Raw genomic sequence first — 13,498 nt, 5'->3', positions numbered from 1 at the left:
CTTAGTAGGCCCACTTGTGCCTCCAAATTTCTAATGGAGGATCTTGTTTCAGTCATAAAACTAATAGTGGTTTTAAATAGATCAGAGACTATGTTTGCTAAGCTAGAAGGATTCAGCTCAAAATGCTCTGTCTGTTGCTGAGATGATGATGGAAAAGGTTTGCTATTGCTAAACCTGTTTCTTCCACCATTGTTTTTATTGAAGCCTTGCTTCTGTTGATCCTTCCATGAGAAATTTGGATGATTTTTCCATGAAGGATTATAGGTGTTGCCAAAGGCTTCACCTATGTAATTCACCTCTGCTATTGCAGGGTTCTCAAGATCATAAGCTTCTTCTTCAGAAGATGCTTCTTTAGTACTGTTGGATGCATTTTGCAATCTATTCAGACTCTGAGAGATCATATTAAATTATTGGGTCAATATTTTGTTTTGAGCCAATATGGCATTCAGAGCATCAATTTCAAGAACTCCTCTCTTTTGAGGCGTCCCATTACTCACAAGATTCCTCTCAGAGGTATACATGAACTGGTTATTTGCAACCATTTCAATAAGTTCCTGAGCTTCTACAGGCGTTTTCTTTAGGTGAATGGATCCACCTGCAGAGTGGTCCAGGGACATCTTGGAAAATTCAGACAGGCCATCATAGAATATATCTAATGTGGTCCATTCTGAAAGTATGTCAGAGGGACACTTTTTGGTCAGCTGCTTGTATCTTTCCCAAGCTTCATAGAGGGACTCACCATCTTTTTGTCTGAAGGTCTGAACATCCACTCTAAGCTTGCTCAGCTTTTTGTTGATCCTTCCATGAAGGATTATAGGTGTTGCCAAAGGCTTAACCCATGTAATTCACCTCTGCCATTGCAGGGTTCTTAGGATCTTAAGCTTCTTCTTCAGAAGATGCTTCTTTAGTACTGTTGGATGCATTTTATAATCCATTCAGACTCTAAGAGATCATATTGACTTGTTAGGTCAATATTTTGTTCTGAGACAGTATGGCATTCAGAGCATCAATTTCAAGAAGTCCCTTCTTTTGAGGCGTCCCATTGTTCACAAGATTCCTCTTAGAGGTGTACATGAACTGGTTATTTGCAACTATTTCAATGAATTCCTGACCTTCTGTAGGGGTTTTCAGATGAAGAGATACTCCTGCAGAATGGTCCAATGACAGTTTTGACAATTCAGACAGACCATCATAGAATATACATATGATGCTCCATTCTGGAAGCATGTCAGTAGGACACCTTTTGATCAGTTGCTTATATCTTTCCCAAGCTTCATAGAGGGATTCACCTTCCTTCTGTCTGAAGGTTTGGATTTTCACTCTAATCTTGCTCATCTTTTGAGATGGAAAGATTTTGGCCAAGAAAGCACTGACCAGCTTATCCCAAGAGTTCAGGCTTTCCTTAGGTTGTGAATCCAACTATGTTCTAGCTCTGTCTCTTACAGCAAATGGGAAAAGCATAAGCTTGTAGACTTCAGGATCAACTCCATTGGTCTTAACTGTATCACAGATCTCCAAGAACTCAATTAAGAACTAATAAGGGTCTTCTAATGGAATTCCATGAAACTTGCAGTTCTGTTGTAGTAGAGAAACTAATTGAGGCTTTAGCTCAAAATTGTTTGCTCCTATGGCGGGGATTGAGATGCTTCTTCCATAAAAGTTGGAAGTTGGTGTAGTAAAATCACCAAGCATCTTCCTTGCATTGTTGTTTGGTTCGGCCATAATTGTCTCTTTTCCTGCTTCCCTTTCGAAAATTTCAATGAAGTCCTCTTCAGAGTTTTGTGCTTTAGCTACTCTTAGCTTCCTCTTCAAAGTCCTTTCAGGTTCAGGATCAGCTTCAACAAGTATGCCTTTATCTTTGTTCCTGCTCATATGAAAGAGAAGAAAACAAAGAAAATATGGAATCCTCTATGTCACAGTATAGAGATTCCTTGAGGTGTCCGAGGAAAACAAGAATAGAAGAAGGAGGTAGGTAAAATTTTGAACACACAAAGATAGATGGAGTTCGAATTGACAATGGAGGAGGAATGTTAGTGTTTAAATAGAAAAAGATGAGAGAAGGGGAGAAATTTTCGAAAAATTTAATAACTAAAAAAATGAAAATTTAAAATAATTTTGAAAAATTGGTTGTGGTTTTCGAAAATTGAAGTAAAAAAATATGGTTAGGTGATTTTGAAAAAGATAAGAAATAAATTTGAAAGGATAAGAAGTTAGAAAAAGATTTTTGAAATTAGAATTAAAAAAAATGTGATTTGAAAAAGATATGATTTAAAAAAGATATTTTTGAAAAACAAATTAAAAAGATTTGATTTTTAAAATTAATGACTTGATTAACAAGAAACTAAAAGATATGATTCTAAATTTCAAATATGGAATCTCTCTTAACAAGAAAGTAACAAACTTGAAATTTTTGAATCAAGATTTTTGAAAATATGAGGAAAAGATTTGATTTTTGAAAAAGATATGTTTGAAAAGATATGATTTTGAAAAAGATATGATTGAAAATATTTGATTTGAAAAAGATTTGATTTTGAAAAACAAAATTCCTCTCCTTGTGTCATCCTGGCGTTAAACGCCCAGGAGCTGCATGTTTTGGGTGTTTAACACCCAATGGTTGCATGGTTTGGGCGTTTAAACGCCCAGCCAGGTACCCTGACTGTCGTTTAAACGCCAGTTTTCCTTCTTCACTGGGCGTTTTGAACGCCCAGCTTTTTCTCTGTAATTCCTCTGCTTTATGTTCTTGGATCATCATTTTGCTAAATCCTTTATTCAAGAAGAGATGTTTTCAATTTTTGAAAAACAACAAAATGAGTCAAAACATATAATTCTTGGATCAAAACACAAGATATATGCAAGAACATTATGAACGTCAAGATGAACACCAAGAACAATCTTGAAGATCAAGATGAATATCAAGAACTCAGTTTTCTTAATGAAAGAAAACATGGAGGACACCAAACTTAGAACTTTCTCATGTTTGGGCCATATGAATGCAAGAATGCATATGTAGAGCATCATGCAGTGCAAATCAATAAATCTTGAAGATCAAACAAGGCAATTCATCAAGAACGACTTGAAGATCATCAAGAACACAATGCATGTGTTTCAAAAATTGCAAGACAATTAGAATCATGCAATTGACACCAAACTTAAAATTTGGCCCTAGATTCAAACAAGAACCATGAAATATTTTTGAGTTTTTATGATTTTATGAATTTTTTTGGATTTTTCGAAAATTATATTTAGAAAAATGAAAAAAAAAAGAAGAAAATTTTTGAAATATTTTTTGAAAACTTTTTGAAAATAAAATAAAAATTACCTAATCTGAGCAACAAGATGAACTGTCAGTTGTCCAAACTCGAATAATCCCCGACAACGGTGCCAAAAACTTGGTGCACGAAATTGTGATACACAATTGCGCCAACAACTTGGTTCACACAATTGTAATCTCACTCTTTTTCACAACTTCGCACAACTAACCAGCAAGTGCACTGGGTCGTCCAAGTAATAAACCTTACGTGAGTAAGGGTCAATCCCACAAAGATTGTCGGCTTGAAGAAAGCTATGGTCACCTTGTAAATCTCAGTCAGGCGGATTCAAATGGGTGATAGAGTTTTCATAATTAAAGGATAAATAAAACATAAAATAAAGATAGAGATACTTATGTAAATCTTTGGTGGAAATTTCAGATAAGTGTATGGAGATGCTTTGTTCCTTTCGAATCTCTGTTTTCCTACTGCCTTCATCCAATCCTTCATACTCCTTTCCATGGCAAGCTGTATGTTAGGTTTCACAGGCATCAATGGCTACCTCCTATCCTCTCAGTGAAAATGGTCCAAATGCGCTGTCACTGCACGGCTAATCATCTGTCGATTCTCGATCATGTTGGAATAGGATTTACTATCCTTTTGTGTCTATCACTACGCCCAACACTCGCGAGTTTAAAGCTCGTCACAGTCATCCCTTCCCAGATCCTACTCGGAATACCACAGACAAGGTTTAGACTTTTCAAATCTCAGGAATGGCCGCCAATAATTCTAGCGTATACCACGAAGACTCCAATCTTTCGGAATGGAGGCTAAGAGATACACGCTCAATCTTAAGTAGAACGGAAGTGGTTGTCAGTCACGCATTCATAGGTGAGAATGATGATGAGTGTCACGGATCATCACATTCATCAGGTTAAAGTGTGAGTGAATATCTTAGAATAAGAATAAGCATGAATTGAATAGAAAACAGTAGTAATTGCATTAATACTCGAGGAACAGCAGAGCTCCACACCTTAATCTATGGTGTGTAGAAACTTCACCATTGAAAATACATAAGAACAAGGTCTAGGCATGGCCAAATGGCCAGCCTCCCAATGTGAACAATCGTCCAAAGATTCCAAGATGAAAATACAATAGTAAAAGGTCCTATTTATAATGAAACTAGCTACTAGGGTTTACAAAAATAGGTAAATGATGCAGAAATCCACTTCCGGGCCCACTTGGTGTGTGCTTGGGCTGAGCATTGAGCTTTACACGTGTAGAGGCTTCTCTTGGAGTTAAACACCAGCTTTGGTGCTAGTTTGGGCGTTTAACTCCAACTTTTATGCCAGTTCTGGCGTTTTGACTTCAGAATAGGGCAGAGAAGGGGCGTTTGAACGCCAGTTTGCGTCGTCAAAACGCGAGCAAAGCATAGACTATTATATATTTCTGGAAAGCCCTGGATGTCTACATTCTAATGCAATTGAGAGTGCACCATTTGGAGTTCTGCAGCCCCAGAAAATCCACTTCGAGTGTAGGGAGGTCAGAATCCAACAGTATCAGCAGTCCTTTGTCAGCCTCTGAGTCAAATTTTTGGTCAGGTCCCTCAATTTTAGCCAGAAAATACTTGAAATCATAGAAAAACTCACAAACTCTTAGTAAAGTCCAGAAATATGAATTTTGCATAAAAACTAATAAAAACATCCCAAAAAGTAGCTAGATTCTACTAAAAACTACCTAAAAATAATGCCAAAAAACGTATAAATAATCCGCTCATCACCATACCTGGTCCATTTGGAATATGGGATTTTCTATAAATCCCAAGATCACTCCCATCAGTATCAATTATGGCTATTGAATTATAATGTGCGTTGTTTGCCTCCTCGAAGAAGCTAACTGGTATGACTACGCCTAACTCTTTTGCAAGTTCCTGTATCCTACATTACAAAGGTTGAAACAAAAATAAGATCCACTACAGAATGACATAGACATACAGAAAATAATTGTAAATATAGTTCCACTAATTGGCACACAAACACTAATAGAAAAGCACATTACAGAAGAAACTTCTTTTCTTTCTTTACCTGAGAATTGTAGGATGATCCTTGTATGGCTTAGCTCTTTGAATGCAATCTTCTCTTTGTGCTTTATAGAAGTAATAACCTTCAAAGAGTTCTTGAAATTAGTCATGCATCATTAAGATATCCTTAACACACAACCCATCAGGGTTTTTAAAGACTCCAGTAATTTCACCCAGGGAAAATAAAGTAAGAACAGAAATCCCTTTTGCCACATACATATTCTACTAAACCTTTAGTGGGCATTTGTTTCAACATCGAAAGTTAAATACTAAAAATTAAATTTAAAACTTAAACCAAACATGGGAATGATATATTTCCATGGATAATTCCCTGGAACAAATTAGAATTCCTTGAAACAAATCCCACTTAGCATTAGTAAAATAGTAAAGAAATTAGCATAACACTATGTGGCATTGGATCTTCTAAGATTGATATGTCAAATAATTACAAAACACTGCCAGGGAAAGGCATTCAGCCCAGGTATTAATTATGCACACCTGAATGAGAACAATGTTTGCACCCTGTTTATGAGCATCTCTAACCAGCCTGGAGCAAACAAAAGCATCACATATCATACATTTCACTTTTGTGATTGAATAATATATACATAGTCTCGTATCAGCACATATAACAAATAGGAAATGAATAACAAAGCTCGATAAATAGAATAGAAGTCAAAAACACATATAAAACTAGAGTAATCTTTTAAATATAAATTGCAAGTCAAAAAAGACAGGAAACTCAAAATGACGATCCTTTTTGAACTAACATTGAGATTGCCAATTCATTCGAGGAAAGGTTGCTCAAAAATTGATCGAGTTAATCTTGCAACCCATTATCAGTTACTTTCGAAGTTCAGAAAACTTTTGTTGTATCTTCAATCAATAACTATCTGATTAAATTACAACTCAGTTATCTAGTTACTAGTTAATTAGTTTGTTAGTCTATGTTATGTTTATTTGCAGGAGATCTGTAGCCGTATATATGCTATATTCTTTCCAATATTGAATGACACCTTGATTTATTCAAGAACAACAATAACCAATGGCAAACCCGTAGTGTAATAAGAATGACATTGATACTCAGGAACATGGCATATGGAAACATCAGATGCTGATTTAAACTCCGTGGCAAAGTTCAAACAACAGCAATACATATTCTTGCATATATAAAGATTTTTTGAGCAGGACAAATAAACCATTAACATCAAATAATTTTAAACTGGCATGACAACTACTTATGTTAACATAAGGATTTCCTAACTTGTAAAAATGGCAAGTTAAGCAATGTCAATCTCCCTTGTGCACACACACTACTCCAAGGAAGCTGTTACATCTCATATGGCATATGGAATTCAATTCTAATGTTCATACTATTTGTTCAAAATGTGAACTATATTCAGATGATTCAAGAGCTAAAAGGGATTCTTTGAACATGGGCAACTCATAAACTTGCTAAAAGGGATTCTTTGAACATGGGCAACTCATAAACTAATATAGCAAGGATGATATTTCCGAAAATGAATTCAATTCCAAACATGGCTTTCATGAGCCCAGATCAAAACACAATTGATTGAAAGAGAATAAGGTGTAAGAAGACAACCTTTCGGCAGTGTCAACATTGATATCGACATCGTCGGTGCAGGTAAACTGCAATGCTGATACCACCATGTTCCTGCCCATGCCCTCTATCTGCAGTAGCAAAACATCGCAAAGCAAAGCAAGAATATTTGTAAGCAATACAGCAATAATGATAAAACGGTAGAAACAGGATATATTAATTATAACTCAAGGTTCCGAAAATTGGACATCAAACCTCATGTATCTATATATTCTATTATAACCTTATTTGCATTAACTCTCTTATCCTTTGACACTGCCATTAGAGGAGCTTAAATGCCACACATAAAAAGAGGCAAAAACACAGAGAGAATCACTACCTTGTAGAACAGAGGAAAGGAGACTGAGACTGAGGGTGTGGAAAACACGAACAATGAAGAGATGCGTTTAGGGTTTTTGGTTTAAAATTTTAAAAACACAAAATAAAATTGGGTGACAGATATCTCAAAATTCAATTTCTGAAAATTAAATTCACGTATGGGCTATGGCATCTCTATCTCCATTTACTCAAACAGAATATTCTCACAAAGAAAGTGCAGTCATAATTGATTGATCGTTCATGATAAAATATTCCCATAATAATTTCTGAAACACATTGATGCATCTTAAATATTAATTTTTTATTTTTTTAAGAAAACAAAATTAAATATTAATTTTTTATTTTTTTAACAAATTAAATACCAATTTTTAAACATCATATCAATTACCTAGCAATTACATGGGGTTTTGAGTGAAAAAAAAAGAAAAAACAACAAAATTAGAAAAAAATTAAAAAAATCCTAAATTATAATACAAACGACAAATCCAAGGTCTTTTAACAGAAGGTTAACACCCTTCCCCTGTTTCTCAATCTCGAGAGGCTGAGAACAATTTCATTCAGATCTATTTCAAATCAAAGGATATATACAATGAAAACGATTTCCATCGATGATAACAATTTCTATTAGATACAATGAGAACAATTCCATCAACAAGAACAATTTTCGTTAGATCTATATATTACAAATTGCTCCTACAAAAACCTTACAACAATAATTATTATGGACTTACTGGACTTGCTGAGTTGCTGGATACCAGATGGCGAAGAGGCTGATGACTGCGATGAAGACGATCTTGCTGGAGGCACCGGAGACCGGACTGCAAGCTACGACGGAGAGCGCGCTGGAGTCTGGAGGTGGTGACGAAGATCTGGATGGAGGCTACGCGATTCTCCTTGGGATTCTGCCTCTGCTTCTCCTCACGATGAAGGCGGCGATGATTTGGCCTCTGACCGACTATTCTGCCTCTGACGATTCTCTCAGGTGAACGATGATGACCACGTTCCCCTCGGGCTGGGTTTATCGCAATGACGGCTCTGCGGTGACCTTGAGAGTGAGAAGGGGAAGCAGTTAGAGGGGAGGAGTTTAGCAGGCTGAGGTTTTAAAATCGGGAACTAACAATACAGATGTTATACACTCTAGTTAGACATCAAAGTTTAACACGTTCAAGTGATTGGTATGCGTCGTGTGTAATTTAGACAAATCAATTTTTAATTTAGGTAAATATCATATCGGTATTCCAAATATTTTGTGGCTGACATGTCTTTGATTTTTGTTATTAACAAAATAATCTTTGAAAGTTTTTAAAATTTGACAAAATCACCTAAATAATGACGTCACAGTGAACGAAAAACGCTGATGTAACAATCAGAAGAGAGCTCTGATGGTGATAGAAAGCTCCAGCAATGTTAAGACCACCATCAATCCTTTCTTCGGCACCGGCGAGGGAGGATGCACGCGACGGCAACGCAAGGGAGCACAACCCACTTCTTCTTCCCTTTTCAGCTTATTCTACCTCTTCGGCATTGGGAAAGGAGGACAAGCGACAGCAATGAAAGAGAGAACAACCCACTATGGCATGATGGAGGAGGGCGACACGATGGAAGAGGGTGACGCAAGGGAGGATGCACAGAATATGGTGCGATAGTGGAGGGTGATGAGCGGATAATTTATACGCTTTTGGCATTGTTTTTAGGTAGTTTTTAGTAGGATCTAGCTACTTTTAGGGATGTTTTCATTAGTTTTTATGCAAAATTCACATTTCTAGACTTTACTATGAGTTTGTGTGTTTTTCTGTGATTTTAAATATTTTCTGGCTGAAATTGAGGGACCTGAGCAAAAATCTGATTCAGGCTGACAAAGGACTGCTGATGCTGTTGGATTCTGACCTCTCTGCACTCCAAATGGATTTTATGGAGCTACAGAACTTCAAATGGGGCGCTCTCAACGGCGTTGGAAAGTAGACATCTAGAGCTTTCCAGAAATATATAATAGTCCATACTTTATTCGAGTTTAGACGATGCAAACTGGCGTTTAATGCCAGTTCCATGCTGCATTCTGGAGTAAAACGCCAGAAACACATCACAAACTAGAGTTAAACGCCAAAACCACGTTACAACTTGGCGTTTAACCCAAGAGAAGTCTCTACATGTGTAAAGCTCAAGCTCAGCCCAAGCACACACCAAAGTGGGCCCCGGAAGTGGATTTCTGCACTTAGACTTATTTCTGTAAACCCTAGTAGCTAGTTTAGTATAAATAGAACTTTTAACTATTGTATTAGACATATGGGTATCTTGGAACTTTGAGTTCCTAGACTTTGGGGGCTGGCCATTTGGCCATGTCTGGACCTTGATCACTTATGTATTTTCAATGGTGGGGTTTCTACACACCATAGATTAAGGGTGTGGAGCTCTGCTGTTCTTCGAGTATTAATGCAATTACTACTATTTTCTATTCAATTCATACTTATTCTTATTCTAAGATATTCGCTGCACTTCAACATGATGAATGTGATGATCTATGACACTCATCATCACTCTCACCTATGAATGCGTGATTGACAACCACTTCCGTTCTACCTTAGAACGAGCGTGTATCTCTTGGATTCCTTAATCAGAATCTTCGTGGTATAAGCTAGAATTATTGGCGGCCATTCTTGAGAATCCGAAAAGTCTAAACCTTTTTTGTGGTATTCCGAGTAGGATTCAGGGATTGAATGACTGTGACGAGCTTCAAACTCGCGATTGTTGGGCGTAGTGACAGACGCAAAAGAATCAATGGATTCTATTCCGACATGATCGAGAACCGACAGATGATTAGCCATGCTGTGACAAGAGAATTTGGACCATTTTTACTGAGAGGATGGGAAGTAGCCATTGACAACGGTGATGCCCTACATACAACTTGCCATGGAAAGAAGTATGAAGGATTGGATGAAAGCAGTAGGAAAGTAGAGATTCAGAAGGGACAAGCATCTCCATACACTTATCTGAAAGTCTCATCAATGAATTACATAAGTATCTCTATCTTTATTTTATGCTTTATTTATTATTATTATTTTCGAAACCTTTATAACCATTTGAATTCTCCTAACTGAGATTTACAAGAAGACCATAGCTTACTTCATACCAACAATCTCCGTGGGATCGATCCTTACTCACGTAAGGTTTATTACTTGGACGACCCAGTGCACTTGCTGGTTAGTTGTGCGAAGTTGTGACAAAGTGTGATTCACGTTTGAGAGCGCTACCAAGTTTTTGGTGCCATTGTTGATGATCACAATTTCGTGCACCAAGTTTTTGGTGCCGTTGCTGGGGATTGTTCGAGTTTGGACAACTGACGATTCATCTTGTTGCTCAGATTAGGTAATTTTCTTTTCAAAAAATTATTTCAAAAATATTTCAAAAAAAATTTCTTTATTTTCATTTTCAAAAATATAATTTTCGAAAAATGCAAAAAAATTAGAAAATCATAAAATAAAAAAAATATTTTGTGTTTCTTGTTTGAGTCTAGAGTCAAATTTTATGTTTGGTGTCAATTACATGTTTTTAAAATTTATGCATTCTTTTTTCGAAAATTCATGCATGTGTTCTTCATGATCTTCAAGTTGTTCTTGATAAGTCTTCTTGTTTGATCTTTAAATTTTCTTGTTTTGTGTTTTTTGTTGTTTTTCATATGCATTTTTGCATTCATAGTTTCTAAGCATTAAAAATTTCTAAGTTTAGTGTCTTGCATGTTTTTCTTTTCTTGAAAATTTTCAAAAATAAGTCTTGATGTTCATTTTGATCTTCAAAGTGTTATTGGTATTCATCTTGACATTCATAGTGTTCTTGCATGCATCATGTGTTTTGATTCATAATTTTCATGTTGTGAGTCATTTTTGTGTTTTTCTCTCTCATCATAAAAAATTCAAAAATCAAAAAATATCTTTTCCTTATTTCTCTCATAAATTTCGAAATCTTTGGGTTGACTTAGTAAAAAATTTTTAAAATTAGTTGTTTCTGTTAGTCAAGTCAAGATTTCAATTTTAAAAATCCTATCTTTTTAAAACCTTTTCAAAAATCAAATCTTTTTCATTTTTCTTTTATAACTTTCGAAAATTTAAAAAAAATATTTTTCAAAATCTTTTTCTTATCTTTATTTCATAATTTTCGAAAACTTTACTAACAATTAATGTGATTGATTCAAAAATTTGAAGTTTGTTACTTTCTTGTTAAGAAAGGTTCAATCTTTAAATTCTAGAATCATATATTTTAATTTCTTGTTAGTCAAGTAATCAATTTTAATTTTAAAAATCAAATCTTTTTCAATCATATCTTTTTAAATCATAGCTTTTTCAAAATCAATTTCAAAATTTTTTCTAACTTCTTATCTTTTCAAAATTGATTTTCAAATCTTTTTCAACTAACTAATTGACTTTCTATTTGTTTCTTATCTTTTTCAAAACCACCTAACTACTTTTCTCTTTCTAATTTTCGAAAATGCCTCCCTCTTTTTCAAAATTCTTTTAATTAACTAATTGTTTCAAATTTTAATTTCAATTTTAATTTTAATTCTTCTCTTAATTTCAAAAATCACTAATTTTTCAAAAATAATTTTCGAATTCTCTCTCTTATCTTCTTCTATTTATTCATTCAATTACTAACACTCCTCTTCATCTCAAAATTCGAACCCTCTCTTCCCCTCTGTGTTCAATTTTTTCTCTTCTCCTTCTTCTATTCTTTTATTCTTATACTCACATAAAGGAATCTCTCTACTGTGGTAAAGAGGATCCCTATTATTATTTTCTGCTCCTTTCTTTTTCATATGAGCAGGAGCAAGGACAAGAATATTTTGTTTGAAGCAGATCCTGAACCTGAAAGGACTCTGAAGAGGAAACTAAGAGAAGCTAAATTACAACAATCCAGAGACAACCTTACATAAATTTTCGAAAAGGAAGAGGAGATGGCAGCCAAAAATAATGACAACAATAATAACGCAAGGAGGATGCTTGGTGATTATACTACACCCACTTCCAAGTTGATGGAAGAAGCATCTCAATCCCTGCCATTGGAGCAAACAATTTTGAGCTGAAGCCTCAACTAGTTGCTCTAATGCAACAGAACTGCAAGTTTTATGGACTTCCATCAGAAGATCCCTACCAGTTTTTAACTGAGTTCTTGCAGATCTGTGAGACTGTTAAGACTAATGGAGTAGATCCTGAAGTCTACAAGCTCATGCTTTTCCCTTTTTGTTGTAAGAGACAGAGCTAGAACATGGTTGGACTCACAACCTAAAGATAGCCTGGACTCTTGAGATAAGCTGGTCACGACCTTTTTGGCTAAGTTCTTTCCTCCTCAAAGGCTGAACAAGCTTAGAGTGGATGTTCAGACCTTCAAACAAAAAGATGGTGAATCCTTCTATGAAGCTTGGGAAAGATACAAGCAGATGACCAAAAGGTGTCCTTCTGACATGCTTTCAGAGTGGACCATTTTGGATATATTCTATTATGGCCTATCTGAGTTCTCTAAGATGTCATTGGACCATTCTGCAGGTGGATCCATTCACCTAAAGAAAACGCATGCAGAAGCTCAAGAACTCATTGACATGGTTGCAAATAACAAATTCATGTACACCACTGAGAGGATTCATGTGAGTAATAGGACACCTTAGAAAAGGGAAGTTCTTGAAATTGATGCTCTGAATGCCATATTGGCTCAGAACAAAATGTTGACTCAGCAAGTCAACATGATTTCTTAAAGTCTGAATGGATGGCAAAATGCATCCAACAGTACTAAAGAGGCATCTTCTGAAGAAGAAGCTTTTGATCCAGAGAATCCTGCAATGGCAGAGGTGAATTACATGGGTGAATCCTATGGGAACACCTATAATTTCTCATGGAGAAATCATCCAAATTTCTCATGCAAGGATCAGCAAAAGCCTCAACAAGGCTTTAATAATGGTGGAGGAAACAGGCTCAGCAATAGCAATCCTTTCCCATTATCTTCTCAGCAACAGACAGAGAATTCTGAGCAGAGCTCCTCTAGCTTAGCAAATATAGTCTCTGATCTGTCTAAGACCACTTTAAGTTTCATGGTGAAACAAGGTCCTCCATTAGAAATATGGAGGCACAAGTGGGCCAGCTGAGCAAAAAAATCATTGAAACTCCTCCTAGTACTCTCCCAAGCAATACAAAAGCGAATCCAAAAAGAGAGTGCAAGGCCATTGACATAATCACAATGGCCGAATCCAAA

General features: G+C 35.8%; 1 non-coding gene across 1 annotated transcript; it reads right to left on the bottom strand.

Moving 5' to 3' along the window:
- Nucleotides 1-12,614: 12,614 nt before the first annotated feature.
- Nucleotides 12,615-12,722, bottom strand: LOC130978819 (small nucleolar RNA R71). Its single transcript, XR_009086432.1, has one exon. It is a non-coding gene; the product is annotated as a small nucleolar RNA R71 (small nucleolar RNA).
- Between the last annotated feature and the right edge of the window lie 776 nt (nt 12,723-13,498).

The sequence above is a fragment of the Arachis stenosperma genome, chromosome 4 (genome assembly GCF_014773155.1).
Source record: "Arachis stenosperma cultivar V10309 chromosome 4, arast.V10309.gnm1.PFL2, whole genome shotgun sequence".
Classification (NCBI taxonomy): domain Eukaryota; kingdom Viridiplantae; phylum Streptophyta; class Magnoliopsida; order Fabales; family Fabaceae; genus Arachis; species Arachis stenosperma.
Note: the sequence above shows the minus strand (reverse complement) of the source record. Positions and strands in the feature narration are given on the sequence as shown.